The sequence below is a fragment of the Argentina silus genome (assembly GCF_951799395.1).
Source record: "Argentina silus genome assembly, chromosome: 19".
Classification (NCBI taxonomy): Eukaryota; Metazoa; Chordata; class Actinopteri; order Argentiniformes; family Argentinidae; genus Argentina; species Argentina silus.
The window spans coordinates 12,623,776-12,650,068 of record NC_139673.1 but is presented as its reverse complement, the minus strand read 5'-3'; positions in this window follow the sequence as shown (position 1 = coordinate 12,650,068).

Sequence of the window (26,293 nt, the reverse complement as noted above, 5' to 3'; positions counted from 1 at the left end):
TCTGCCAGCCTGACAGAGACCTCATCTCCCTTACCCTAGGCTGGGTTAACTCTCCGGGGTGCGCCCTCGTCCACCTGGCCAGGACACAGGTGCCAGCTCAATGCACTACCCCTCATCTCTACACTCCACTCCTCCCTACTGTACAGCCTTCACTTCTCCTTCGTGTATTCTAGCCACCTCCTGCTCCTGACCTCTCCTCATCTCTCCTCTCGTTGTGCTCAAGGCTGCAAAACACACCCTACAGCCTTTCTCGTTTCTCCAACCTCTGTCATTGTGCCTTTAGTGGTTCAGATCTCATCCTGGTCTCCCATCATCCCTCTTTCTCTCTCTCTCTCTCTCTCTCTCTCTCTCTCTCTCTCTCTCTCTCTCTCTCTCACTCCCCCCCCCCCCCCCCCCCCTCTCGCCTTCTGAGACCCCCTGTGAGAGTGTGGCACCAGGTCTGATGAGTCCTATGTTTCCCCTGCTGACTGTGTGCTTTCTCAGATTGCCTCTGACTCTGACCTGGGCAGGACATGTCGAGGTGAGCATCGCCACGTAGATGAGGTCACACTGGAGCAACCCAGCCGTACGCTCCACCCAACTCACTTACACTCCCCTCCACTCTACACACAAGCAAAGCCAGGTGCCAGTTGTTCACCTTAAACCTCTTAAAAAGGGGGTCGTCATCACTGTATCAGGAGAGCTAAGTGTATAAAGAGATTTTGTCTCTGTCATGCTTTCAACTGATTGGTACAATGATCAGCTACTGTATATAAGATGATGTGATATGTGTGACCCCTATAGAATAACTTACACATCAGGGGAAGCTGGTGGAGGTAGAAATCGTATGACGGGCTCATTGATTGATACAATTCCTCATTGCAATCCATGCGTTACAATGAGCCTGTCCTCTGATTTCTACCTCCACCAGCCTCCACTGTTCCACATATGTCACACTGTAAACACCACCTCACCACACGGTACATACAATTCAAGATCTCTGTGATAGGAGGTCCTCCGACCTCTGACAAAACACAGGCTAACTAAAAAGAGAAAAACACCTATGGGCGGTTTCCCGGGCACAGATTAAGCCTAGCCCTGCACTTAATCACACTTTCAAAAGTGAAGACACTTTTTAGTCTAGAATTAGGTTTAATCTGTGTCCGGGATACTGGCCCCTCATGCCCAGATGAATAAAATGAAATAATCCATAGGTTGTATGGGGAAAGCTAATGGAAAATTCCAACCATGTTCAGAAGAAAGATGAAAGGATACAGCTGCGGTGAAAAGGAGAAAACCAAGAACACTGAGATTGATTGTTATTGCCTGTATGACCTTCCATGACTTTGCCTTTCTGTCTGTGGTTACCATGGTACAATTTACCCTCCTTTTATGTTTGATGAGGCTATAGACTCTTTATGTTCTGCATCAAATTGATCTCACCTGAAAATAGCAATTGCTTCCAAAAATATATATTTTTTTGTCATAAAACACACTATTTGCAACCATTTTACGCTAACATGGGCATCATATTTGTATTTGCTTTTGGGATGAACAAATTATATGCTGACATTATGTCTTTAATTTTTTGTGGGACCTGGGACCTTCACCAGGCACTCTTCTCAGACTTTCATTCTGTGGGACCATTCAATGTTTCCATTGTTTCCTCTTCATCAGAGGATGAGTCCACATGGCATCCGAGGACAATGTAAAAGTGAACCGCTGACCATGATCATCCTCTGATGAAGAGGAAACAATGGAAACATTGAATGATGCTCTTATCCTTTAATTTTAATTGAAGTTCATAACCCTGTAACTACTTAGAGGATTAGATTACGGCCCATGCTGAACAACTAAAGTTTAATAGCATTTCAGTGATGACAAACTCTAACATGGGTAAATTTGACCCAAAACATCACTAGAAGGTTAAAGGAAACAGCATATTCATGCTTACACACTGAATGCATTCACATGTCTTCTACACAGAGGAATGACTCAAGGCTATTAATTGTAGGTTTTGCCATCTACTCCAGGAAAGAAAGATTGAATGAGCTGTTGTTGTTGTGGTCTTTGTCTCTCTTTTACTCCATCTTTCTCTCTCTCTCTCTCTCTCTCTCTCTCTCTCTCACACACACACTCTCAAGATATTTTAGCAGTGATTTATAATGGCAATGAATAGGTTGTATTTTTCTTCATGTGTTAGCAAGAAGCATTAGCTATGACACAGGAGGCAATCATTCATATTTCCAGAGAAGCTCAGCATTTATCCAGTCATATGGAAATCCAGTGGGGTTGTGTACGTGCTTGAGAAGATGTGCAAACGTGATCATGTTTAATAATCCAATTATTCATCCACAGGGATTCTCCCTCATAACACTCCCACTACCTCTAACATTACATTACTTCCTCCTCAGCTACCTGGAGAGAGAGAGAGAAAGAGTGTGTGTGTTTGTGTGTGTGCTTGTGTGCGTGTGTGTGTGTGTGTGGGGGGGGGGGGGGGGGGGGGGAGGGGGGGTTCTACCTTTGTTTTCAAGGAAAAACAGAATAGGAATCAGATAGCATATGGGCCACATGCATGAGTAGACAGTCAGTAGACATGGAAATGAGAAGGTGGCGCAAGGCTTTGAACCACAACAAATGGGAGACACGGCAATTCCTTGCTATTCAGCACATCAAAGACACTGACTGGGGCAATGGGAAACCTTCTGAGGTAGAACCTGAAATAAAGCGCTTCAGAGCTGTGACCCAATTCATATGTGAAGTATATCTAAATACGTATTTTACACATGGCTTGTCCTGAGAAAATATGCCCCGGTGTTCACCTCATCCCCCTTCAAGAGTAGTCACCCACATGGAATAACAGAGGTCGCTTGTCTTCCCAACTGGGTTGATGTTCACCTATTACCTCCTATTTGTCTCATACAGTACATACAGTGCTTGGAGTATGCATATGCAGTATTCACAGGGATTCATACAGTATATATATATATATATATATATATATATATATATATATAGGTTATATATAGGTAATATATGCAGTATTAACAGGGATTCATGCAGTATATATATATATATATATATGCAGTAGGTCATCCAGTCAAAGGAAGTGCAGTGCAGAGGAAATCACTTATTTTCTCCGAAAGAAGAGAAAAATGAAGGAAGCTCTCTCAATGCAAACCAAACTATTTTCTGAGTGCATTCCTATACAGTAACGTAGATAGCCAGTTGTTAACACAGAGGGTCAATCTCAAAGTCAAGGTCCACAGAGTACTGTACACAACCAAACACTAGCTACCAGCGGAGAAAGCCAATGTGTTTGTGCTAATGAATGTTTGTATGCAAATGATCCTATTTTCTCCAACGCTCGGTTGAGACGATTAGGTTATGTATGACAAATTGAAGGACTTGAATAATACAGAGCTGTATCTCTATTTTAATTAAACATATTATTCCTTCCAACTTTATTTTCCACCCTTATTTTCTCATAATTATGCCTTTATTATGCTATCATGTCTCTGATGTATTCCGTTTTAAGAAAGGACTGTTTCATAACAAAGTGGATTGTGATTGGATGATAGTGTCTATTATCTGGAATAACCCCAACAATACAGTATATCAAATATGGACTAGTGGCACCATGACTTCCCCTCTGTGTCATGCATCGGCAGTTCCCCTCACGGCCGATGGAAGCGTAAGTAAGGCATACGTAAACATTGGTCGTTTTCTGTGGCATGAACAATCGGAATATGCATCCGTATCTCGGGGTGAGCAGGTTTGTTGGAATACAGTGAACATAGCTAATGACTATCCTGTGTCAATGCCTTGTTGAAAACACAAACTTTGCACCCTGTCCAATTATTTCTCTTTCATATTTCATTGAACAGAAATAAACATGAATAACATCATCAGGGAGAAGTATAATTGTGTTACCCCCCACCTAGCCTTGTATTCAACATGACCACTTAGATGTACAGCAGGATTATAAAGGCAAATGGCATTGTTGTTGTATATAATATGTCAATTAGCTGACGCTTTTATCCAAAACAACTTACATTGCAGTGAGTGCATACATTTTTCAGTGTATATGGTCCCAGCAGGAATCAAACCCACAATCTAAGCGTTGTTAGCACCATGCTCTACCAACTGAGCCACAGAGTGAACAAGTGTCTGGTAGTACTCATATGAGGAGGTCATTATACATTACGATGAGGGAAATTATACATTACGGTGAGCCACCTGACATTTGACTATGTTCCGGTCTTTTATTTAAAAAACATGTATAACATCATTAATAATTGTACACTTGTGAGAGAGGGCTGTTTTGCAGTCAGTAAAAACATTTAGTAAATACAGCAATAGCCTGTACCAAACCTGTACCAAACCTGTACCAAGCCGCAGGGACAGAGGCATTCACACGTCAGTGCTAAAAGCACAACCAAAAATTATTTCACTCAAAAGTGAAATAATTGAGTGAAAAAATCAGTGTAGGAAAAGGATGTCTTTTTGATGAACACATATTTTAACATTAAGGGTAGACTGAGTCTGTCTAGCCATTGATATTGAATAATGAGTAATTTGTTGTCAACTAACAGAATAATTTCTGCCCCAGAAGCTAGACAGTCAAACGGACATCTCCAGACCTCACTCTGGGTATTTTGGTTAGTAATGAGGGCCCAGGGCTTCTAGTGTTAAGGCTTGGCAACAATAATGAAAGTAATGCACTGGCAAACAACACAATTCCACTGAGTCACACAAATTCCATGCAAACATACTGCCCACAAAACCAAGGCTCCTTGGACATCCCAGTGTTTCCTCTGCTAGATCTCAGTGGTGTTAATTAGACCATGCAGCTCTGCTGTTTGCGTCCGAGCTCTTTTGCCTCATGATTTAGCAAGCATCCTCATTGTGTGAAATTGTGGTACAATCACTGTGATCTGTAGTTAGGTCTGCTGATGCTCATAGTGGCACAGCTGAACAGAGGTGAAATGAGACAAACTTTGGAGCCTTGTGTTGGAGAATTGGTGTGTGTCTGTGTGCGTGCGTGTGTGTGTGTGTGTGTGTGTGTGCGTGCATGTCTGCTTCTGTGTGTGGGTCCAGAGATGGAGTAGAGCTCCATCCCTGGTCATGACAATATGACTGACTGACTGTGTCTACGTTCCAGGAGTCCTAAATGTTTATCAAGTTGACGTTGGCTGAAAAATCTCAGACGCCTCTTTAAAAAACTGTTTAGTATTGATTTCAGCTTTAACAATGAGGCATCTGGTTGGTTCCTAACAGCGACCCCCCCCCCCCCACACACACACACACACACACACTCCCACGCACACACACACACACACACCAAAACACAAATACAGGTATATTAATTATATTTGATGCGCCATAGAAAATGGTCGCTGAACTATGATAGGAAAGATTTATTGTTTTACCTATAGGTCAATAGCCTATTCACATCAAGGAACACTGAATTGAGCCGGGGAGCAACCGCAAATGGTGTAATTCATCATAATTAAGGTGGTTTTCACAAATCTGAGGAATACAGTTAAAAGATAAATTGAACGTCACATTGACCAATGTATGGCGTCTGCTGGGGAGACCATAACCCTAACGCTAACTCTTCTGAAGCCTAGTAGTGACTTAAAGTTACACTGGATAAACTTAAGTGATAAAGGTTACACAGATATGTGGCACTTACATTATTCTATTGAGCCCATTTACAGAAGTTGACAAGACACACCTCTGTAGTGAAAATACTTTGTTGCCTGCTTATCAAAATTGCTTCACAACAATTCACAGGAACAGCAATAATAAAAAATATTTTAACAATGGTTTGATCAAATGATGCATTGTGATTGGCTTTGAATGCCTCTCGGTCAATGGACAATAATGTCACGGTTCAATCACCTGTTATGATATCCATGTTTGATCTTTAACGAAAACAATACGTAAACCATTGTTTTCTTGTCCCAATTTTCTGATTTGTTGTGTTAAGCGTTATAAATCAAATCAATAATGCCAGAGAGATTCATTTTCAATATTGTCACTTGGGTTTGCTGGCACTTTGCTTTCACACCACTGGTGTGAAATCCACATCTGTGAGGGGAGTGTGAGACAGAGTTGATAGGCTTCTATTGTCGTCCACATGACCTGCTACACCAGCACGTACGTGAAGAGTAGACGTTGAATGCCTAAAATGAACATAAACGTTCAACGTCAGGAAAGAAACAGACAGAAGGCCTATTTGGCACGTAAGATGGTTACATTACTTCACTGATGTGTACTTTGCGAATTGCGCATGCTGTATCCCGATGTACCACTGCTGTTAGAATTGTCTTAGCAGCTGTGAGCTGAAAGCCGGGATTTTGATAGTTGTTGGCTGTTTTCAACTTCATTTCACAATTTATTTGATGCTTCCTTTCAAACTAGTGGCTAAGAGTTTTTGTCTAAGTAGACGCAATGGAATGTTGTGCGGACAGAGACATATAAGAAGCTATTGTGATAGACTTGCCTCTGGTACAAATTCAAAGAAGCCCACTTCAAATGTCGACCCTGGAAGAGTAATACATAGCCGAGGGCTTCTGGGAAAGTTAATCTCTCTTGGTCGTAGCCTTTCCAAGGCTGTAACTGAAAACAGAAAAACAGATCCCTTTTTCTTTTCAATTCTTGGCTGTTTTCCCATCTCATTGATGCTGCATGGGGCTCTGGGTGAAGGGGTTTTCTGTCATTCCAGTTTCCTTTTTCCTGGGGTGTAACCTGTTTATCCTGTGTAATTTCTGACATTTCCTGCGTTGTTCAGTCATTGTCCCGTGATTGTATCAATTGGAGGTGTCAGTTTGGCTTAGTGATGCTGGGGAGACGACGTGGGTCTATCAACAGGAAGGGGAGGAATAATGATGCATTGTACTGGGAATGCTTATCTCCTCCGATGGTTGCATCAGGGATTAGTGGCACCTGTGATATTCTACAATGATGAGTGATTCTAGAATGATTTCTGATTACTAATGACGATTCAATCTCACATCTCTACCTGCAGTTGAGGAAGGGAGTTTCTCAGGTTCCTGAAATAACTTCCAGAGACACAATTTTATTCTGGACTGAAAGTGTCACACAGTTCTGTCTCTGTCAGATGGAAGGAGGGAACACAACTGTTGTCTTGAGGGGTGACAGGCAAGTTGCTGTATTATTGCATTCGGTTACATCATAGATCTGCTACTGCCTCTGTCCAAAAAGGTCAACGAATAGAGTTGTTCTAGAGTCTGCTCTGGGTGCGTTGGTGGAGGTGGGGGTAATGCATGTTGTCAGTGTAATGTGATGAAAGATTTAATTTACACTAAGATAGGGGCCATAAGATTCATCATCACCGGTTTAGGCAACAGATTGATTCCAGATCTTAGCCCTCAGAAGCACAACTGGCCTGCTGTACAGTAAGGGTTTTGCAAGTCAGAATGGGTCACGGAAGAACATAATCATTTGAAGCGGTGCACTACGCTGTTCATGGAAAATACACCAACGACTTGTTGCTAAGTTACTTGAGAGAGAGAGAAATGGGAGGACTGAAAGAGAAAACATGATAGGGACGTAGAAAGAGAGAGAGAGAGAGATCCTTTTTAATGTTCCTGTGTGTGCTTTCGCAATGCAACACGTGTTGTTATGCCAATAGAGCTGACATTGAAAGAGAAGAGTGAAAGAGGGAAAAACAAGGGGGACTGAGAAAGGGAGAGAAAGTGACAGAAAGAGAGGAGGAGGAGAGAAGAGAGAAAACAAGGGGGACTGAGAAAGTGACAGAAAGTGACAGAAAGAGAGGAGGAGGAGAGAAGAGAGAAAACAAGAGGGACTGAGAGAGGGAACATATTCAGCACTCTGAGGGAGAGTAAATGTATCATGTGTATTTTAATTACCTATTTTTCTACACTATTTGAGACAGAGCTAAAGTGCCATTCCCATTAGACATGGTTAGATGAACGGTCCCTCTCGTCTCCTCGGAGAGTTAATGCAGGGAGCTGGGACCGGCCTGGGATGGAGAATAATCACATTTACATTTCATTTACAGCGCTGGGTTGAATCCCAACCACAGGTACCGGTCTCAACTACCAGACAGCCTCACGGTTGTTGCTCATTATGCTGCAGGTTTTTTGTCCATAGGGAGAGAAATAAACACAACAACTAGAATTAGATGTCGGTAATACTTTATTTTATTTGGCGTTTATACTTGTACCTGTGCTGTAACTTTGTAATTACTCTAGTAACAACATAGCAGTGTATGTTTTAATGAGACAGTCATTTTGTAATTGCTCTCTAATAGCACTGTAACAACATTGGGCATTTGTTATTACAGTGTAATAGCATACACTAGCCTCCCCTTCCCTCTTCCCTCTTTACATGCGTCAGTGGGGGGACGGAATAAATGTTGGAATTTTGCTGATGCCCATGTCAACCTCCTAAGATCCAGTCTTGAGTGACTGGTGTGTGTGTGTGAGTGTGCGTGTGTGCATGTTTGGGCGTGTGCACGTGGTTGTGTGAGCGTGTGTGTGTGTGTGTGTGTAACTGACTGCTCACCTGCCACCTCGAACTTCCTGTTCCTACCCTCTTTCAGACAAGCAGCGTGAAGACCACATCAGCAATGTTGACACCTCAAGTGCTGGGGAGAAAAAAGCAAAATACTGCTGTCTGAAAATGCTGGCGCTCCAGACACTTCAACAACTACAGTTTGTTCTGAAATGAACAGCAATACAAAAAAAACGAGTCTCCGTCTCCTGACCGAAAATCCTTCACTTTTCCTCCTTCCTCTATTTTTGTGCCATTGCAATTTCCTGCATTATTAATTTGGAGTGTCGTTTGCATCCATAACCCGTCTCTCAGGCTGACGTGCGTACTGTGTCACCCGGTACTCAGGTAGCAGTGGAAATGGGACAGGCAACCCCTCTCTTCGCCTCCCTCTCTCCTCAGTCCCCTTCCTCCTCTTCCTCGTCTGTCTCTGTAGTCCTCCCTACCCTAATCAGCTGACAGATATGTGACAGGGTGGCAGAGGATGCTGGTTGATTTATTGGGCCCCTCAGATCCCAGTGAAGCATGGCTGACTAGCACCTTCACAGAAAGATGCCCCCAGTCCCCTTACCGTCACCACCTCCTCTCCCCGAGTACACTCATATAACACATCACATATCCCCTTAGTCCTCTGACATCCTCCCAACCCAAACCTATCTCTCTCTCTCTTTCTCTGTCTCTCTCTCTGTCTCTCTCTCTCTCTCTCTCTGGTCACAGTGTTGGTTTCGAGTTGTGTCTAATAAGTACACTACAATACAAACATGTTTGGAATATCATCTAAAATAGAATAAAGTCACTGTCCACAAAAGTGTGTTCATATTCTGTTGTTCACATGATACAAGCTAGCTTCTATCGACTGGGGTCAACGCTGCCATTTCTGCCATTTATTATTGAGAGGCTTTATATTGTTTATCCAGATGGATGATCGTCAGTTCCAGCCGAGTGAGAGTTTTCTGCAGAAAGCACACTTTCCGAAATAGAGGGTTCCTGTCATACCTGGGAACAGATAAGAAGTCATGTACAGTAGCCATCCTGCTGATGTGCTGAGTGTTCAAGATCGTAACTTTTCTTTTGTACAAAATGAACCGCTGGTTTTTGAACCGATACATCTGAAGCTACCTGCAACTTTTGACAGAAACCTGACGTTCCATATACGGGCAACCTTAAGTGCTTCTCTGCGCTTTCCGCCTTAGCATGCACAATGACTCCTCTGGGTTTCGCCACTAAAAGCCATTAGCGATCTCAGCGGCGTAAAACTTGCATGATCCCATAAATCTTTCAAAGAGGCGGTTTGAGTTTTGTGCTTGTGAAAAAGGTTAGCCTACGGACGACTGTTGTAGCGCCTTAGCTGAAGCTAACACACTACAGGACTGGAACATTTATTAAACCAAGAGAACACGAAAACATCCCATCCTCCTCGGACTTGTTATTCTAACACCAGTTCGCTGTTGAAGCTCCCAGAATGGATGTATATTTAACGGGAAAAGGCATTTATCCGATATCTTGCCTGAAATATTTAAGCTCACCCACCCCAATTTGCATTGAATAGAGTCAGCGATCCAAACGCTCGCTTTGCTCAAGTTGTATGTTAGGTAGATACAGCATGTTGAGTCACTCTATCCAATGTAGTGGAAAGATGAGAGTCTCCAGACAGTCCCTCACACTCCTACACAAATTCAATTTACAAGGCCAGGTATTGTATGCCTTTTGTCAAGAGGCACTGTGTAAAACTATTCATTTGACTTTTCAGTCGCTGGAAGTGGAATGATGCAGAACATCCTCATGAGTCTTGAATGACATTGGTGCCCACAAAGCAAACATGTGGCCAGGCAGCAGAGGGATCCTGCTGACCACATGAGGTCAAATGTACTTGTTTAATTTGCGGAGAGATCTGCTTCCGTTTTTTCTGAAACCACGGTTTCTTGCAGCCCCCGTAGAGACACATAGGCTACATATGTAGCTCAGACAAGCATGTACACCCACACACCAGTTAACTCACACAATAAACTCTCACTCCTCTCCCACAAGTACAGTATTCATGAGATTAAAGGTGAAGGGTTAAAGGTTACATCATCCTGGGTTTGCTTTCTATTCTTTGAGTAGTTTGTCTTTGATATACTACGTTCTATCACGCAGATACACATGCAAAGGTTATATCCATTGGTAAAAGCACAGCTGATAATGAGGTATGAGGTGGAAGGGGTCAAAATGTCAACTGACCCAAGGATTGGCTTAGGAACAGTCCATTTATAAACAACAAGTAAGTAGTTGCCCTGGTGTGGGCATTGAGAAACATGTCAGTTTTAGAGTCGTGTAGTAGGAGAGAGAGAGAGAGAGAGATAGAGAGAGAGAGAATAGACGTAGAGAATGAGGGAGAGACAGACACAGAGCCGAGTATTTGTGCCAAACTGTGAAGGACAGAAAGAGGGGCAGGAGGAAGGGGAGAGACGAGGAGAGGAGGGGGGGAGGAGGGGAATCCAATCCGCAATCAAGGGTGAGTTATCTGACCAAGGTGCAGAGAGTGGGGGCGTCTCATGCCACTAATTGATAAGAGCGTTCTATCTATAGTTGAGAGCAGTGTTTGGCTCAGGACATCAAAACCTTGGCTGTGGTTGAAAGGCTTGTTGCATCCCTCCCTCCACCCCTCCTCCCCCGCCCCCCTCCATTCCTCTCTCCACCCCTCCATCCCGGGCAATCAAGGCGGGGTAGGAGTCAGAGTTAGGAGGTGGTGTTCACCTTGCTAGGGGGGGGTCATTGCTCCACTTTCTCCAGCCTTTTTGCAACTTCAAAGTTGTTTTTTAGTGGTGCGAATTTGAGCCCCCTCTACCTCGATGACGCAGACGGCAAGTCGCACTGTAGATCCAGCGAAATGGTGTTCAAATTGCAGCCGGGGTATTTTTCCCCTGAGGACACTCTTCTGTTCTGTATTTCTTTTTTACTGCAGAGTCAGTCAATGCAACAGTTACATTCAACGGCACCCCCTCTGGACCTTTTCAATGACGACCAATTGATATTTTCTGTAGATGGAGATGAGCTTTTCAAGAATCTATCTCAAGATGAGAGGAACTCATCAGGGTTGTGTGGAACTGGACACAAATAAATATATTCTACTACTGTAGATACATCTGTTCCTGTATGCCTTAGCATTATGCTAAAAAGGCATCTTAACCATGTGAGTTTGTCAAAAAATACAGTAGAAATACACAGATTATTAGATTCACTGCTATTACACAATATTCACAGATCAAATGATGTGTTACCTACTTACTGTACAACACTCAATCACTCCCAGTTCTACAGCAGTAGAGGGTTTCAAGCATTATCCTCTACCACGATGAAAAACAACACACGAGGCATGCCGGCATGATCTCAGCTAGATTTACTAGATGCAATCTTGTCTGTTGATTCCCTGCAATTTGTCCTCATGTGTCACACACTGTAATGGAATAATGTGGTTGTACTATAAGTGCATTTATGTAACATACACTATTGGATTTATTTTGAATGTTCTCAGAAAAATCATACACAGACGACAGTGCAATGCCTCCTTCCTGTAAATGTGATAATCATCATAATAATTACTATGTTCTCTCTCTCAGATGCACCCTTTTATCAACGGTGAGATTACATTGTTAACCCACGTCAGATGGAAATGTGTATTATCAAAATGCTAATAACCAAGAGGTGTCTTACAACCATCAAAAGCTGACCAAGAAGACTACAACGTACCACTACTAACATTGACCACTGCCGTAGCTTCTGTAATCAAACGTGATTGGTACATCCTATAAGTAGCCATAGACATTATATAAATCACTATCCTCTTCAGAGCTTTATTGAAAATACCTTTGAAGGTGTGCTGGGTATGCCCCAACCCTCTACAGTAGGTTCATTTGGAGGTATAAGTAGTTAGTCCTTTTTGTCTTCTGGACGAGCCACTGTACAGGACACTGTCATCAGATCCCTAGGTGGTGAGGGGAGTAAGTGGGTTTCAGGGGATAAGCTCCACTGTCATCTCAGTTGAGGAGAAGATAGAGAGACCTGGTGCGTCCTGAAAACCTAAATCCAGGTCAATTACTCCTTTACATGTCGTCTCAGGAGATGTCTGCAGGGAGATGTGAATAAATTACCCCAAGAAGCTCTTAGGTAGAGTGAGTGGTGTGTGTGTGTGTGTGTGTGTGTGTGTGTGTGTGTGTGTGTGTGTGTGTGGGGGGGGGGGGGGGGTCAAAAAGGTTAATTCCTAAGTAATAAATGTGTTGCATGAGAGTGGCACTCCTTATACAGTACATACACAAGCACACACACGTACACGCACACACACACACACACACACGTGTTAGCAAGGCAGGGTGCTAACAAGCTAACAAGATAGCGTTTTCACAGAGGGGATATGGTGTGACCTTTTGGTATAACGTTACAGCACCTATCATCACCATATGGGACCTTATAGGATAAGACGGGAAATGTGTCTGTTGTTGTCTTAAAGACCCACTAAAGGGAATTAATTTTTCATCATTTCTTAGTAAATGTTTCTTGGTAAATGTTACACATTTTGTTTTACATATTTTAATTGTTTACAATTAAAACACTCAAAAAGAAGCAAGAAGTAGCTTTTTTGGTTCTCACAATTTCTGGGCCAACGATTGGCTGGGTGACTGACTGTATGAAACTCACGTAGCTGGGCGGACAGTGCCGTGAGTCTGGCTGAGGCCAGGGAAGCTCTGAAGGAGACTGTGTCCCGACTGTTTTCACCTAATGTGCCCCCAAACCAGCCTGTGACTGACGTGTAAAAAAAAAAAAAAAAGTTGCTGGGCTGATTTCTCCTGGGTCGAGGCATCGATTAGAGGCAGCCGTGCCCCCCTCTCCCTCCCTCTCCTCCTCCCCCACCCTCCTCTCCCTCACTCCCCCACCCTCCTCTCCCTCACCCCCCTATCCCAGACGAGGGAGGCAGGTGGCATGCTGACCTGAATTTGACAGTAAAGCAGAAGCAGATCAATCCAACTGCTTATTTAGAAAACAATGATCTTATCTCAGCATGTTAGAGATACAACATGAGCACCACAAATACGTAGAAGGCTGACTAGCCTGGGGCAGCAGGTAGCCTGGGGGGCGGCAGGTTAGAGAGGCCGGCCAGCCAGCTAATCGGAAGGTTGCTGGTTCGATCCCCGCTCCAGGAGGGAGCCGGATGTGAGCTGGTGACTGGAGGGTTACTGGCATCATATCCAGGTGCCTACCACTGCCGTTGTGCCCTTGAGCAAGGCACTTAACCCCTAACTGCTCCAGGGGCAATGGCAATGATGGAGATGTCATACATAGCAATTATGTGTTCTCTTTAAGGTGTTTCATCACCGTAACCAGAAAGAACACTAAAGTTGTTGACTTTGTAATGGATTCCTGTGCAATCAGTGTGGTTAACACAGTTTGTGTTTAGAGTGATAATGAAAAGGTCAGGTATTGATCATAGTCTCAAAGAGAAACAATGGCATACTTTAAATAAGGTGGTGTTCGGGTTTCACCTGCAGCCATCTGCTAACTAGAACTAATGCTGAAAACAATTATCCTCATTACAACCTAGATTTAATCAGTGCTCTTTGGTGTGCAGCGAGAGAGGTTTATTTGTGTGTTGTGTGTGTGTTTGTGTTGTGTGTGTGCGCGCGCGCGCGCGCGTGTGCGCGCGTGACTGCGTGCGTGTGATGGCATAGCATATAAACGTGGTAGTAGAGAGATGTCCATGCCCTTACAGTACAGTATGTACCTTGTGTCAGTTTTCAACTACAAAAAAAATATGTGAGGTAATGACCCATATCAATCAACATTGTGTCCATGATTTTTATGCCTCTGTTGACAGAGAACAGCCAGTCACATCAGTGTAGGACTATTTAGCACCGGATCACAGCGGCTGTTCCTAAGGCCACCCGTTGATAGCAGCAGACAATCAGACATGCACACACTTATGATGCCCATAAATTCCCTGCTTGTTCAGACACACAAGGTAACACAGGGTGCAAATCAGTGTAATGGTATGCCATGCACGCATGACAGTCACCTCGTCCCCCCAGCCACCCCCCCTCCTACCCCCACCCACCACCACAACATCCAGAGTGCCGCATATCCAAAAGAGCAACATTCATACATTCATAGGACAATCCCAAGTGTGGCAGGCTGGGGGGGGGGGTCAGACCAAGTTCAAGATCCCCCATCACCACCAATCCTCCAAGGATCTCCTAAGTGGAGACACGCACGTACACGCACGCGCACACACACACACACACACACACACACACACACACACACACACACATACACACACACAGCTGGGAATGGATTACTGTAAATTAGGCTGAGGTGAAGCATTAGCCTTCTGTTTAACCACTCCCCAAACGTACTCAACCCAACTTAGCCTCCTATTTCAGATCAATACCCCCCCCCCCCCCACACACACACACACACACACACACACACAATCCCATACCAACCCAATCCAACCCACATAACTCCCCCAAAATCCCTTTACCCATCCACTCACCCCAACCAAAAGCAAACATGCACTCTTCTGTAACCAAATATGTTCTTTTTCAAACTTTTTCAAATTCAACAGCCACAAAGTAATGCCACACATTTCCACGTCAGTTGCATTAGTATTCCAAGGGGATTGTTGCTGGTGACATGCAATACATCATAGTCACCAGGAGCGACTTCCTCCACAGAGACGACCGACGCGCGAATATGGGGAGAGCATGTTTCTCTGTTTTACACCACTCTTTATCCTGACAATGTCCTCTGAAGTATGTGACACACACACACACACACACATACACACACGCCATGGCTTCTCACTCTACCCAGCATGGAACACATATCAGGGTCAGGGAAAAATTGCATTATGGGATATGAGGTGAGGGTGTGTGTATGTGTATGTGTGTGTGGTGGGGGGTGTGTGTATGTGTATGTGTGTGTGGTGGGGGGTGTTCTCACCTCCGACAGAACGCCAGGCTGGAAGGCAGAATGCCCTTGACTAACCTTGGCTGTTTTATGGGGCATTTATGGGAGGGTATAAATTATGGTGATGGGTTCTTCAAAAATGCTGTTCGGTTTTACAGTTTTGAGCCAGATTGACAAAGCAAATGCACAGCCCTATAACAAAGCTTATTACAAATACTGTCCTGAATACATAAGCATTGTACATAAGCACAAATCATACAGCTCCAACCTATAATGAAAACACGTCTATGTCGTCTCATGCCAGTCAGAATGAGAAAGTAATGACGGAAATATTCTCAATGGATACATTAAAATGAATAACACTTGAGCGTGTGCCATTAACACAGCACATTGTCGTTGTGTTTTACCAGGTGAAAGGAAAACACACACATTATCATATTTATGACTCTCTCTCTCTCTCTCTCAATGAGGAGATTTCCATCTTTATTTCATATCGTGTTTGGTACAAACAAAAGGGTTGTCGGGGGGGGGGGGGGGGTAGTAGTCTAATGACATCCATTGAGACTGAGCTGCTTCCTCGAGACTGGTTATTTTCCAACAAAATCCATAACAAGAGTGTCTCTCAACCACTGCTTCCACTGCTGCTGCTGCTGCTGCTTCCACATTGTAAGTAAACAGCTCAGGCCACAGAACCCTCTGCAACTGAAAAACACCACATTTGCTCTCTCTTTCTCTCGCTCCCTCTTTGGCGTTGGCTCATTTATTCATTTATTCATGTGTTTACGAAGTTGGTGGGGAAGCTTTGCCATCTTTCCCCCCTCATAATGACGAGTGAAATGCCCTTCAGTAGGGGAGTGGAAGGGGAATAATCACGCATTCCTACCAAAATGCACATTTCCATTTGTTTTTGTTGAGAGCGAGAGCGAGTGAAGGGAACAGAACAGAGGATAGTGAAAGAGAAAGGTGAGGCGGTAGAGTTCAGAATGAATAAAAGCTGTTTCATTTCCACACCAGACGAGGGAGAGACAGGTGTAAGAAAAGGCAGGTGTGAGATCTGGAACAGGACTAAGCCCCTCTGTCATCATCAACACACTAATCAATGACAGGGTTTATGTTCGCCATGCCTTTCCTCCTCATGCCTTCGTCATGTTATCCTCACAATCCACTTTTGTCCTTTGGAGGGATCTTTTTTTTCATCCCTTTCGGTGAGAACACATTACTGGTCAATAATTGAACAGTGGTGTGTGTGTGTGTGTGTGTGTGTGTGTGTGTGTGTGTGTGTGTGTGTGTGTGTGTGTGTGTGTGTGTGTGTGTGTGCGTGTGCGTGCGCGTGCGCGTGCGCGTGCGTGTGTGTGTCCATGGCTCAGGAAACACGAACAGCAGGTATCCTTCCTCCATGCAGTAGAGCAAAATTCGAGCCTACAATAACATTTGACTACATTTGGTTGCAGAATTATAAAACAACAATTATAATGATTGAGTGAAATACAACAACAGATACATTATATATATATATTGAATATATTCAGGAATAAAAGAGTTGGATTTTGTCATTGCTGAGTAGTGTACGGTGTGAAGCCAGAGCCATCCGACCAGCCCCCTGGGCTACAGTGTGTCTGATCTAGCTGGGTGTTACACTGCTGCTGAATATCTCCAGCCAACACTAGTGGGCACTCGTATTCCACATTCACACGCCACAGACTGGAAGACGTGTGTGTGTGTGTGTGTGTGTGTGTGTGTGTGTGTGCGTGTGTGCATGTGTGCGTATGAAAGAGAGAGTGTGTGCGTAGCTTCTCTCCCTCCCTCTCTCTCCCTCCCTCTCGCCCTCTCTCTCCTGCGTATCTTTTCTCTCCTCCTCTCCTCCTCTCCTCCTCTCCTCAGCCAGAGACAGCAGCGTTGAGCCACAGTGTCTCCAGTAGCGTAGCTACAGCCCAGCCGGGGCAGAGGCATCAGCGTTATGATGGAGGGAGAAAATGTCACCCTGGTGAAATGGCCCTGTAATTAATTAATGTTTTGATTTGCTTCTGCTTCACTCTTGGCCCTGGATTGACGAGAGTGGCATTTTCCAACGAGAGGGGAATGTTAATGACCGGGCTGGATGACCATTAAAAGTCCTCATACAGTATGGCGGCCATTAATGAGGAGATGAAGAAGGGAAGAAGAGGAGGATGGATGGATGGAGAATGGGTAGAAAGAGTAGTGGAGAGGAGACACAGGCCTAAGCATAATTGCCTGGCTCCAGGCATATGAAGTGTGGGGGGCGAAGAGAGAAAGAGGAAGAGAGAGAAGGGGAGAGAGAAGGGGAGAGAGATAGAGGAAGAGAGAGAAGGGGAGAGAGAAAGAGGAAGAGAGAGAAGGGGAGAGAGATAGAGGAAGAGAGGAGGAGAGAGAGAGCATCAGAGCCTATCGTTCCTCGAGTAATTTCCTCAGAGCCACTGGCCAATCTCCTGTTTCATCACAATAGTGTTGTGACCAATAGAAGACCTATACGACCCCCTCCCATCTGTATAAATCTCTCCTTTTTCATAGACCCATAATCAACAATAACAGCGTACTCTATAGTCTGTGTATGAAATTGTAGTTGACACATTTATAGTGATGGAGTGTTTGATATCACCACTCCAAGCAAACCTGCTGTTCAGAAACAAGGAGAGATACATGCACGGCAAATCAACGATAACAGACTCATCTTTCCTGTGCGTGCGTGCGTGGGTGCGTGTGGAGGGGAAATTTCCCCTTATCTGAGTGCCGAGTGCTGCCTGCCTGCCTGCCGGCCTGCCTGCATGCCTGCCTGTCGTCAGCAATGTCATCAGCAATATGCGTTTCAACCAGGCAGGAGAGAGGGAACGTCTAGGAGCTTTTTCCGCATTGTGTTAGTGACTGAGGCAAGGCTGGGCCCTCTAATAAGAGGCTTCTTTCAGGTGTCTCACCCCCAGGAGCAATCTGGAGTAACCAGGCTAAGCAGCAGCAGTCTGCGTAGGGGGAACAAAACGCTTACAAGCTACAGAAACTGTAGACCTAATGGCAATGGAAGGAAGGAGGAGAGACTGGATGTGGGGAATCTTCTGCACTGCAGTGTAACATCAAGCTGCAGTAGCTATATCCTGTATATGCCTGATATGTTCTACCTGTCTCTCTCTCTCTCTCTCTCTCACACACACTCTCTCTCTTTTTCTGGAAGAATGGAGGAATGATGGAAGGTGGTCACTGGGGAAACTTGAATCCCAGGCTATGCAGGATGACACAGCGTTGGTGTCCATGTGTCGTCTCACTTCATTCTCAGGACCTCTGGTGTGTTTCTCACAGTTCTGTCCAATCAGCCCTGCAGGCCATGGCTTGTACCCTCTCAAATGACCACAGCAGGGGTCAAGACCCAAGAAGTGCCACTTGTGGACTTGTGGACTAAATTGGGCCAGTGTGGGGTCAGCAGGTGGTGACCCTGGGACATACAGTACAGTAGTAGCCCCGGGGAAGAGATTGAGCTGTGGCAGAGGGATGGATACCAATCACAGCTGGATTGAAACTCACCAATCACAAGTTAACACATGTTACTGTTGCCTTACAGATAATGTGTCATACAGTCACACTCATGAGTCAGTAGGCTTGTATTTCAGACAGTTATGTTGCCAATATACTGCAGGCTTAACATTCACCGGTGCCTGTTCGACTGAAGGTTTATTCATGCCTCCTCCTCTGATGATCATGAAGATGATGATGAAGATGTTTATGATGATGATGATGATGATGATTCTTTGACACACATTAATATCCTATATACTGTATGTATATATATATATATATACTGTAATGTTTTGTCTATAAATATTTACCTCATTCTACAGCAATACTCTTCCTATAGCTTGCTGTCCCTTCGAGCATTATGTAGTTCAGTTGATGCCCATAGGATATCAGGAGAAAATGTTCCGTTTCAATTCATTTCATCCCCCTTTCATTCTACACAATGGACTTGACAGATATTGTTATTTTTTTAAGATGGGATATTGTATCATTATTTTCATTGTAAAGCACTGCTGGCAGCAAACCATTTACGAACTGCTACAAAAAAAGCAAATAAAGTTTCTTAAAAACATATGAAATACACCTCAACATAAAACTTGGAACAATATGACCGTGGTTGATTTTCCTTCTTTCATGGAGACTATGCTTCTTCTCATTGTTCTTTCATCTATATTGGTTTAGGCCCTCATGAGAGGAGACCTGCTCCACAGAGAAACACACAGAATGAGGTTCTCTTCATCCCTCCACCACACTACTAATTTCATATCCCTCGGTTTTCCATAAAATCAGTTTCCCAGACGTCTAAGTGCTGATGGCACCAGTAAGCCTGCATCTCTCTCTCTCTCTCTCTCTCTCTCCTTTCATTCCTGGAAAGCACAAGTTTACCATTACAACTTTAGGGCCTTTGTTTGGGCCTGCAATCAATACCATCCCTCTGTGCATTGCTCTCCTCTTGTAGGGAAGATTGCAAGGCAGTGATCTCATTAAGCTAAGCCATAGTTGTGCGTTTTCCCCTGCCTCTATGAACAATCTGAAGCTGCAGAGGAATGCAAGAGTTGGGAAACAGACTCATCAGCAGAGATCTGGGAGGAGTGTGTGTGTGTGCGTGCATGCGTGCGCATGTGCCCAAAGTCTTTGATTTATTGAATCCGTCTTCATGAATCTAGCCCTGGGAGATTACTACTAGAGCAGGCATATAGAATGAATTTACATCGAGTCCCTCTCCTCTATTTAGAATGCTAAGTTGAAAGTTGCGGAATGACCTGGACACATAGCTGTACAGATTTCACAGACTCTGTTGACAGACATTGAGACATACTGTACAGTACAATACACCATTTTCACTAAGGGTAAGTTGTCAGGGGAAGGCATTAGAAAACATTAGCATTAGCAACAACAATTAGCAAATATTGTTGTGTAGAGTGTGATTCCAACAAGCGAGTTGCAGGTTGCTAGGTAAGTTGTAACTGCCTCCACCACCCCACAAGCCTTCTTATACGGCATTCCGTTTTTAGTACTCACCTGCCTGTATAGCTATATGCGTCAACCAGGACACGCAATTGGGAATGCGTACTATCATATATAGGCATAATTGGGAATGCGTACTATCATATATAGGCATAATTGGGAATGCGTACTATCATATATAGGCACATGATTTAAGTAGGAAACCAGTCTGTTGCATTGTTATTAGTCTTAGTGTTCAGTCTGTTGCATTGTTATTAGTCTTAGTGTTCAGTATTTGGGACCTGTCTCGTTCTAATATCTTTCACAATGCACCATCTCGACCTCAACCTTCGGTAAATGCACTAACTTGTCACAATTTCTAAAGGTATTGGCAGGTGCTCTGAAGATTTGGTTCGATAACCTGACATATACATTCAATTCCTGAGTTTTGCAGACAATTGAAAGGCTCATTTATTCTTCCTGACAATGTACGTGCTATTTCTGGGTGTTAGAGACGTACCTGTATCTAAACTTGTCAGACTAAGCAAACCGTTTTCTTTTCTGTCTATCACAAAGATTAAGGTGTTTCTTAACAAACTAGTGACTACTCCCCCATCTGCATTTTTTGTTAAAACAGACGTTAACATTAAGATTGTTTTTTGCTTGTATCGTTGGTTATATACATCATGAAAATGGTATGGTCCAGCTTTGTCTTATGCCAACCATAAAGAGACGATGGAAGATAACTGTGAGACAACGTTAAACCGAAACATTGCACAGACGTGTGAAGCAGGATGTGGTAACACCGTCTCATACAAGTTATTTTAGGATCATGGTAAGGGAGTCAGAAAGTGTCACTGAGGCAACGTCTCATACCAAATGTCACCCAGACGTCTACACATAAAGTTTGCAAGGCATTATAATGTTAATGTCCCAGAAATGTCAGTTTTAATATAAGTACACACTGTTCCACTTAGATGTTGCCCTGACGTTTTCCTAGAAACATTGTATTAACATGTGACAAAGGTTACCTTCATATTATTGCATTGCAGTTGTAGACAAACACTAGGCAATGGAAAAATTGGCTGCACTTATCTGATCAATTCAACAACAATGTCAATCCAACATTTCGTCAGCTGCAGAGATCCAGCATCTACAGCAATCCATGCATTTTGACAAATGTTTAAAAATAATACTTTTAAATCATTGTACAATGTTAGTTTGGATAGTTTTCTTTTCACTGTTGCACAACTGTGACACAATTAAAAATGCCCATGGGGGCACATCGTTAGAGCTATAATATTTTGTGAAGTGATTCATATGAGTTAATTACAACCTGCAAACGTACAATTAATGGTTGGTAATGATGTTGACCATGTGGATGATGCAATTTGACTTGTGAAACGGAATCTTTCCCAGCAAAATATATTCAGTGCCTAGAAGGCAAAGTTCAATATTCAGCTGTTAAGTAAGATGAATGCATGTTCTGTGGAGCAGAATCACACATAAACCCACTGAGGTGCAGTTATGTTAGTTACAAACTGTTGAAATGTCTCAAAACCCGTATTGACAATACAACTTTGGAAATGAGACTAGACCTCCACCTTGTACAGCTATTCTATGAGGTGCTTGAGTACAATGGGGGTAATGGGGGCAATCACCAGTTTTGGGGAAGCTACTCTGAAAATGTATTTAACTAGATTACCAATTACTTTACAAGAGAATACGTTTAACTGCACTAAAGTTACCCTTAAGAAAAATATAGTTTGTCAAACTAAAACTACATTGAAACACACTACTTCATCTAACACACGACAGTCAGTTACTGAAAGATGGCCGGTTCATGTGACAGAAAGTGTACAATTGAAACGCTCTGAAAACACTGGGAGAGAAATTGAGGTGGAGGAAAGTGGGGAGAACGAAGGCAGTGAGGGAGTTCAAGGGCTGGAATATTAGTTACAATCTAATGCAATTTTTTTCTTTTGGAAAAATGTAGTGACAGTACTCAGATTTTAGATCCAACCAATAGAGGTACATAGATGTTAGTATTTTCCTTCTAAAACCTTATTCTGGAACAATGTCAAATGTGAAATGATTGTTATAAAATGTTCCTTGCTTGTGCAAAATGCTACCAAGAACAACAGCAAGGTCTACTGGGCTGCATGCTTGACGGATCAAACCCAGATCTGTCTGCCTCGATACTGCCTCTTCTTCAAGCTCACTGCTCCTCCATAAAGGAAGAAGAGGCAAATCTGTATAGGGAGGGAGGGAGAGAGGGAGAGAGGGAGGGAGGGGGGGGGGAGGAGGAGGATAGAGAGAGAGAGAGAGAGAGACCCAACAGTGTCTCCACAGATGAGTGGCAGAGGATGCAAAAGGGGACCAGGAGCTCAGCAAAACACACACAATCTCCCACAACAAGGGGCAGCACAATGGAAAATCAAAAGAGGATTATCAAAAGACAGATAATCAACAACCGCATAGAGGCACATTTGAATTTATTCCAACTGCTTTGGGGGGAAAGCAGTGACCAGAATTTCAAAATCGAGCTCATATATGAAATGGCAAATAATAAAAAGGTCCACCAACCTGCAAATTAGTAATCAACAATATTAGTTTGTATTACGAGTGAGAAAACACATCAGTTATTTCTGAAAGGAAAAACTAAAAAATACTTCCCCTACACTAACACACTCTATTAAAAGAACTTGAATGAAACAACAAACTGCAACGGATGACTGATGATCTTACAGTGTGGTTTAATTGGCGAATGAAAATCTTTTTCGTCTCATCATTAAAGCAACAACAACAAAGCAACAACCTAAAACAATGTTGTTGTATTTTATGTATGTTGCTCTAGTGCTAAAATGTTCGGATATACTGGATGATTTGTGTAACATAAGCTCAACTAATGATGTCTTCTGTTGTCTGTACTATTAGTCCGATAGCACAACAATTCCTCTCCACCGTCGGTCGAGGGATAAGTGTTACACAGGAATGACGCCACCTGTCGGAGGACAACAGCTATACCCATGAATACGAGCGATCATCACCTTTGCCCCTGTACACCCTCCCCTTACCTCTCCTCCACACCCACCCTAAATGTCTGTCACTTCTGTCTTCAAAAGAGCCCTCTGTTCTACGTCTATCCAGATTGCACATCTAAGCAGCACACAACACCTCTCTCTTTTGAATTCTAATTGAAGATGAAAGATCTGAGATATGAGGAGATATGCTCCCATATCATAATAGTTCAATCAGGAGGACTGCCACTACAATTTTCAAAGGCCCTTTTTTAAATTCACATGAAACCCTGAGCTGTACAAACAATCTGGCTTCACTCCTCTAGCCTTTCTTATGATAATTAGGTTTTGCAGTTTTACACAATTGTGGAATTATTCCACAATAATGTTTCTTTATTTCCATGTTCTCACACACATAGTGCTGCTTGAAAGTATGTGAACCCCTTGTGCAATTATAGAATTTTTTAGTTTTTTACCATGAAATCTTTTTTTGAATCAGAACCAGTCTTTTTTAATCTGACAACAGGTTTATATTTACCAATTCCATATGTTGGTTTTGAGGATATCATGTGTGTAGTAGAAAAACTAAATTATAAAGAAATTAATGCAGGTGCAAAAATAAGTGAACCCCAAGTTGCATTTGTTAAATCAAGTAGGTAAGTAGAATCAGGTGGGTAAATAATAGGAAAGAGTTTGGGCGGGACTCTGATAGAGATAAGAAACCTGGTCAGTTTTGTGTTACCCATACGGGTGAATGCAAAACACACCATGCCGAGAGGAAAGGAGATCTCAAAGGACATCAGGAAGAGGGTAGTGAGAGCACATCAGCCTGAGGAAGGCTATAAAATCATCTCAACAAGATTTGAGCTCCATCAGTCCACTCTGAGGCAAATCATTTACAAATGGAGAGCATTTAACATGACAGCAGCTCTGCCTAGAAGTGGACGCCCTTCCAAAATATCCCCAAGAGCCACAAGAAAAATAATAAATCAGGTAAAAGCCAACCCAAACATAACATCGAGAGATTTGCAGACCTCCCTTGCTGCATCTCAGGTAACTGTGCATGCTTCAACAATAAGAAGAACACTGAATCGTAATGGCATTCATGGGAGGGTTGCTAGGAAGAAGCCTCTGCTGTCAAAAAAGAAACAAACCGCCTGTCTTAACTTTGCCAGAGACCACCTGGACAAGCCTGAAGGTTTCTGGAAGTCCGTTCTCTGGACAGATGAGTCCAAAATTGACCTTTTTGGTCACAATCAAAACCACTAAGTTTGGCGAAAACCCAACAATGCCTACCACCAAAAGAACCTTATCCCAACAGTCAAGCATGGTGGTGGCAATGTCAAGATCTAGGGCTGGTTTTCCTCCTTTGGACCTGGACGACTCCACATCATTAAGGGAACCATGAATTCTGAGGTAGCCCAGGAGATTCTTGAACATCAATAACATCAAGCCATCAGTCAAGGAGCTAGAACTGGGCTGATAATGGGTCTTCCAACAAGACAACGACCCAAAGCATTCAAGCAAATCTACCAAAGAATGGCTCAGGAGAAAGAAGATTTGTGTTTTGGATTGGCCAAGTCAAAGTTCTGACCTAAATCCAATCGAGATGCTGTGGCAGGACCTGAAGCGGGCAATTCATGCCAGACACCCCTCAAACCTCACTCAATTGGCTGAGTTCTGTAAGAAGGAGTGGGCAAAAGTCCCTCAAAACAGATGTCAGAGACTGATTAGTGGCTATACGAGACGTTTACTCCAAGTTATCGCTGCTAATGGAGGTACCACAAGCTATTGACTGAAGAGGTTCATATATTTTTGCACACATGAAATCTGAGTTTTTGTTAAATTAACAATGAAAATATATCATATTTTTTTGTTTGTGTCCTTTATTTAAAATGTCTATTACTAATTGGAGTTTAGATAAAGATTTTATAAGTTCATAAAAAATAATGACCATCCCTGTAGGGTTCACAAACTTTCAAGCAGCACTGTATATCATTTTTTTGTTACAATCTTTTCCTTGATACACAGCATGAGAATTCACAAAAATAATCTCAGCTTTCTTTATGATGCAGTATCACTCTTTGTTGACGGGTTAAAGAGAAAGTAAGTTGTTTACCATCAATCTAGACCTATGAGGCCTAAAGATCTGCACCTTGAGAGAACTAATCAACGTTTGTTGTGGAACATATATCAATGGTTTCTAACTTTGGTTTCTCTGAAAATGGATCAATTTGGCCAAATCACATTCTCGCTGCACATTGAGTGGAACAAATTGTGCACATTACCAGAGCTAGAACACACACCTCGACTACCGCCTGTTTCTAAAACACTCCCAGAGTGCTCATTGGACCACTGCTGGTGTTTCTGACATGGCTTGTTGTGTTAAAGATTACAAAGTAATGTACTTCTAATGTACTCTGTAACAGCGCTAATAAGCAAACTGGCCATGTACCCTTGCTAGATACACTAAGCAATCAATATGCTATATCATATTCAAACGCAACATGAAAGAATATCTAATCTAAGCATCAGAATAATACAATTTGGATCCAACAAAAAACAGGGTTCTGTGGGGCACCAACGTCTCTGGGGTATGATGTTTGAACAGTTCGTGCCAACTCCAGGATCCTTAGGATCATTTGGGCCAGGTGCGTCTACCCCTCAAGGAGGAACTGGAATCATTATAGTTTCTTGTTTTGTCTTAGGGCCCTAGTGATAAGGTTACAGTCTATTGTAACACTCACAGACATTCCAATGATACAGGAAACCTCCATTGTGGTGACATCAACTATAGCAGGAACAAGCTGCAGTAACCTACAAGTAGGCTTTTAATGGCA